The sequence below is a fragment of the Leptosomus discolor genome, chromosome 3 (assembly GCF_034619465.1).
Source record: "Leptosomus discolor isolate bLepDis1 chromosome 3, bLepDis1.hap2, whole genome shotgun sequence".
Classification (NCBI taxonomy): domain Eukaryota; kingdom Metazoa; phylum Chordata; class Aves; order Leptosomiformes; family Leptosomidae; genus Leptosomus; species Leptosomus discolor.
The window spans coordinates 59,272,515-59,278,514 of record NC_141393.1 but is presented as its reverse complement, the minus strand read 5'-3'; positions in this window follow the sequence as shown (position 1 = coordinate 59,278,514).

Sequence of the window (6,000 nt, the reverse complement as noted above, 5' to 3'; positions counted from 1 at the left end):
AAGCTGCCCCGTGTGAACAGCCGGGGTTGCAGCCCTGGCTCTGCCAGGTTGCGGCAGACGGCGGCAGAGTCTTGCCAGGGGGATCGTGGGCGGTTGCCGCCGGCAGTGCCGTGAGCATGGCCCCCTCGGGGGGAAGCACCCGGCACCCCCAAAATCTGATTCGATACGTTCATATGGGGTCTGCCATGCAGGGCGGCATGAGGCTGGCAAAGGCAGTGCAGCTCCTCGCTGTGAAGAGAATAAAACCTTGGCCCAAAGACCAAAAAATCAGAAGGTGATCCAAGGTCTTGAGGCACAGGGAGTGCCACCTGCATTTAATTATCTGACTGAAAAATCTGAATGCAATCCCTTCTCCACAGCTGTCTTCTACAGCAGAAAACAGACATTTTGTTTTGTTACAGAAGTGGACCGAGCATCCCATCTTCTGCGATCCTTCCCAGATTCTACAACAAGATACTTTGTAGGTCTACTCCCACTGCATGGTTTAGGCTCATAATGCCTCAGTTTACCCATTCATGGTGATAGCTGGCTGCCTTATAGATTTAATTAGTGCTGGAAACGTTGTTGTGGCCAGGAGGCTACAGGTGAGAGGTCTATGGGAGTCCCAGGAAAACCTACAGAATATTTGCATCTAGTCTAAGGTAGAAGAGAGAAAAGATGCAAAACTAAAGGCACTTTAGTATTCACCACACATGCTCAGCAGTAAATATGGACTTGGGTCCCTAATTTTGGGGCTTGGAGTCAGAATCCCAGAGATATTTGAGATCTGAGCTCCCATGGGAGCACTTAATCTCACAATGAAATCACCCCAAGTGGGGAACTTAAACTTAAGGATTGGATTCAAGCATGTCTTTCCTGAGCTTGCTCTGGGAGGTACGGGTGCACTCTTTGTTCCCCACCTTCTGCAATTACAAATCTCCTGTAGATTTCATTTGATCCAGTAAAGCAAATCCGAAAAGGAAATGAGTGTCCAGAGCTGCCATTGCCTCCAGGTCCATTAGGACCCACCTGGGCTGGATCATGAAACGACAGCTACATCCACATGAAAGCCCTCTGGGACGTGGCTGTAACAGGCACATCAGGGTGGTCACTGCTGTGCACCAGCTTGCGCCTGGTGAAAATGGCATCACTCATTTTGGTCTGACATAAGGAGGAAAGAAGCAGCAAAATATTCCTTGTTGTAAATCAGGATGCGTCCTTGGACTTCGCTGGAGCCTGTTGGTTGATGTGACCCGAGCACACATCTCCCTGGGTGGGTGGAAGCCTCGCACCTCCAACGTGGTAGATGGAACCACAACGGTGGATGAGCTGTTACTTGCCTGAAATAAGTGTTTGGGGGGAAAATTGTCTCCACTCATTCTCATTTTGCATGTGATTTTTCCTACATATGTTTCTAATCATTAAGAAATTCTGTAGCTTAAATAATGCTCTGAAAGTACGGTAACTGTTGGACTACATTCTGTTGTAACCTTATTGAATTTCACTTCTCTGGAAAAAATAATGGGATACTATATCTTGAAAAACAAATGGTAATTGCGTTTTTAACAGAATGTTTCTCTTTGTGTTTCAAAACCTTCTGCATACAGTTAGACATCTAGCCAGGGAAGAAGGTACAAAGCATATGGGCCAATTTCTGTCTGTTGGCTGTTCAAGATGCCTTAATATTCAAGCAGTGATGTGCGTGTGTCCATGCAATATGGCACAATTTATCTGCATATTATCCATAAGCTCAGGTAAGGTGGTCAAAAACTTGTGTACTGGGATCAGAAGGTGTATTCAAGGAGGAATTGGGAAAGGTAGGTTTACATCCTGCTCCTTATTAGGTGTGTGGGTATATATCCTTATATTAGTTCGGATTTTGGCTATTTGGACCACAGAAGACCAATGTTCCTGTGTTTGTCGTGCTGGTCAGTGAGGAGGAACAAGGAGAGAAGGAATGGAAAGAGTTAACAGGATTCAGCCAGCTCCTGCCCTGAGCCTTGAACAAGAGTAAAGAAAGATAACAGGGAAGTAAACAGGTGCAGACCCTCAGATATGAGAGGAGCACAAGCCTGCAGGACAGCAGCCAAGGGGGTTAGCGGTAGTGGCGTGTGGACAATGCCTGTAGACCAATCACAGCTGACTTAGTGGCGCATGTACTAGTAGAGAAAAGTATATAATGATGCTGTAGCAAACAATAAGGGTCTTCGGTTTATCCCAAATCGGAGTCCTTGCCCTTAATCCACCACAAATGGTGCCAGGAACAGGGACCTCAAAAAGAGGAACAGGGACCTGAAGAGGCTGAATCGCAGTGAAGAGAGCAACCAGTGGCAGAGCCTGGCTGACCGTGAAATCAGCAGTGCAGAGCTGAAAAGTCCAGACGAATAATCACCTTACTCAGGTGAGCAGCCAGGAACATGACACAACGAGTAGCCGATCCGGTGGTAACCTCATTGAACTCCCCAGGCTGCTGAAAGGAAGCAGGATCACGAAGTTGCACTAAACATCTCTGCAGGACAGAGGTGAGCAACAGGGCATAATGGATACCTCCATGTCTACGGAGGAAAAGACTGTAATGAAGAGCTAAATAAACTGAAGGAGCAGCTGGATAAACAAAGCAAGAATCTCAATAGTTTAAAAAGTGAATTGGAACAAAAGATGCAGGAGAGAGAGGCCAAAATTGAGTCCTAACTTAAATGTATCTTGAAGTGGCTCATGACCTCGGACCCCAGAGTGGACTCATCTACTATCTAGTCCCCTGAGATATGGGACGAAGTTCGCCGCAAAGCTCAGGAAGAGGGGGACTTGGAAATGTTGCGTGCCTTTCCCATTCAGTACAGTCGCCAGACAGACCCCCTGGAGCACCCCCTCTCTGAGTACCCCTGGTTCCACAGGACACTATCACAACTAAAAACAACACAGCTGGTGCTGGCGGGCAGCGCCAGCTCCCACAGCATCTTCCTGGTGCGGCAGAGCAAGACGCACCCAGCGAGTGCATCCTCCCCTTCAGCTGCCAGGGCAGGCCAGCCCCGACCCCCGCAGCCCTGACACCGACGGCCTGGCCGAGCACCTCCCGTAGCGCCCCCCGGCGAGGAGGAAGGAGCATCAGGAACAACAGAGTGATGAACTGACCACAACCCCCATTCCCTGTTCCCCCCACTGCACCGTTCAGGGGGAGGCAGGAGAGAAATCGGGAATAAAATTAAACCTGGGAAAGAAGAGAGAGGTGTTTTAAGGTTTGCTTTTATGAGATAAGGATAATAACAGGGAGAGGTGACAGGCAAAGCATGGATTCAACAATGTTAGAGAGCAGTATGATTGTGGGAAATTTATGCTGTTGTAATTGTGGTGAAGGGCCAAGGGGTGGATTGTGTGTAAATTGTCCACTTTCATTCAGTGTTGTGATGATATTAATTTAATTTTGGTGTGGGGAATTCTTTTTGTTGATGTTGAGTGAAGTTTGTGAAGATTGTGTGATGAATGTGGGTTGTAATGATAATTCTTAAATACGTGATTCACAGAGGTGAGGGGTGGAATGTAACAGGTTTGTATGTGCATGGCAAGGTTTTGGTAGGGGGAGGACAGGGGAATGTCAGCATCATCCCTGGGGTCACCCTAACCCTTTCCCCCCCTAAAAAAACAGACCTCACTTAGGAAAGAAAAAAAAATAGGAGAAAAGAAAAAGAAAAAAAAAAAAGAGGGAAAAAATAAGGGAACTGCATAAAAGCTATAAAAGCCTTTGACAGATTTCTTGAAGTGGATTCCTTCTAGGAAGGAATAGTTTGAGTTATAGATGTTAAGCTTGTTTCCCTATGTTTACGTTACTTTGCCTTGGTCATGTGTGTTTAAGTTGTTGTTAAGTCTGCCTGCTTATCTTCCTATGTATCCTTATCTGTATATCATGTCTATTATCTTGCGTGCAGGGTATGATCCACTGCATGTTAGCAACTGTTTATTTCGTAGAAAAACAAAAAGGGAGAATTGAGGAGGAACAAGGAGAGAAGGGATGGAAAGAGTTAACAGGATTCAGCCAGCTCCTGCCCTGAGCCTTGAACAAGAGTAAAGAAAGATAACAGGGAAGTAAACAGGTGCAGACCCTTAGATATGAGAGGAGCACAAGCCTGCAGGACAGCAGCCAAGGGGGTTAGCGGTAGTGCCGTGCGGACAATGCCTGTAGACCAATCACAGCTGACTTAGTGGTGCATGTACTAGTAGAGAAAAGTATATAATGATGCTGTAGCAAACAATAAAGGTCTTTGGTATATCCCCAATTGGAGTCCGTGCCCTTAATCCACCACAGGCCAGAGACACAGGTTCATCTTCCTGATTACCAGGATCTTACAGTTAAGGGTCTTGTGAAGGTTTCAAAAATAGAGATTATCCAACAACTTTATACTGCATGTGCACCGCAGTGATATGACTTCCTCAGTGCTTTGGGGATTTGCACATCACCATGTGCTGAGAACTGGTTTGTTTAAAGCCTGGGACCCAAAATAGCATCATTGCAATGCAGTTTGGTAACATACTGGTGTTACTGTCTACCAAGATCAGGAGAGCCTTGGTAATACTGGAATGCTCTTCCCTAATTTTTAGTAAATCTGGTGTGTTAAGAACTTTGTTAAGACATGCATTTGGACATGTGAAGCTTCAAGGCAAAGTACTAGTCTTGAGGTTTCTGACTGACAAGACACATGTGAGTACATGCAAAATGTGCTCCTCCTGCTAAAAATAACTTTTCTCCTGTCAACCACGATGCATCCACCCCCACAACACCACCCAGAAGAACACATTAACACCTTGGCTTTGCACGTAGCCCGATTCACAGCAGCCACAAGTGGTAGAGGGATCTGCACTCTGTGTGCATGCTGACAAATCATATGGCATAGCGAAGAACAGCGGAGTGAAACTGGGCTAGCAGAAGTTGACACCTTATCATCACAGTCCCTTTGAGCATGCTGTAGGCTGACACCTCCACCAACCGAGTCATCTCCCTGATGCCAGGATGAAGAGCATGAGCCCAGTATCCTGATTTAGCCTCTGGTAAGCGAGGCTCGACTTGTCACACGAGGAAGGGTGGAATAGGTGCATTGATGCAAATGGGTACAGGAGCATCATGCTGCACTGGCATGTGGGCAAGAAAAGCATGTCCAGCCACTGCTGCTCACAGCTGTTCTGCAGTGACATATAAATTATACTTTATAGACCAGTGATGTGAGATGTTTCTCTCATTACTGCTCCCCGTTAAGTGCCTAATACTGTCCAGAAACCTGTAAATAATATTTCAAACCAAGAAGTGCTGGATTGCAGATAGGTATTACCCTTAAAAAGGACTCCTGCAATAACTAAGGTGCAGGGCTGTGTGTGCTTCTGCTGGCACTGCAGTCAACAAGGTAACGCAAGACATGGAGGGCAAAGCTTTTAAAAGTGTGGAAAGACTAGAGAATACCAGAATTTTTTCTCAGTTATTATTTCCTTTGAAAATTTGCTTTTTTTTTCCTGAAAAATTAAAGCTCTCTGAAAAATGTTGAAGACCAAAAAAAAATTTACCATTCTTCTGAACTTCTTGCTGTAACTTCTAGGCAAATAATTTGAAAAACAATTATTGACGGTTTTGCCTCAGTATAAGTTTAGATTGTTTGCAAAGTAAACCTCTTCAAAGAAAAAAAAAAAAAAAGAGCAGGAAACAGGTTGGAGGTAAAATATTGGCAGACGACGCGAGGTTGATCCACGGTCACAGGGGTCACCGTCGGTCCACTGCAGCCTTCCCTTGGGACAGCGTGAAGCTTTATTCAAAGAAGATTTTCAGAAAACCCAGGAGATTTAAATGCATAAGTTCCAATCTCTCCTTTAGCTGGGAAGTGCATGAGCCTATGTTCTTACTCTCGAAATTAAGCTCCTTTAACTCTCATTTAAGTGGCTGGGCAGAACGCTGGGCTCTTGCAGTGTTTCCCTCGTCCGAACTTCACCTGATGATTCTGGCAAAGCAGGGCAGGCTTTGGTGGGTGCTTCAAGGCATCCAGC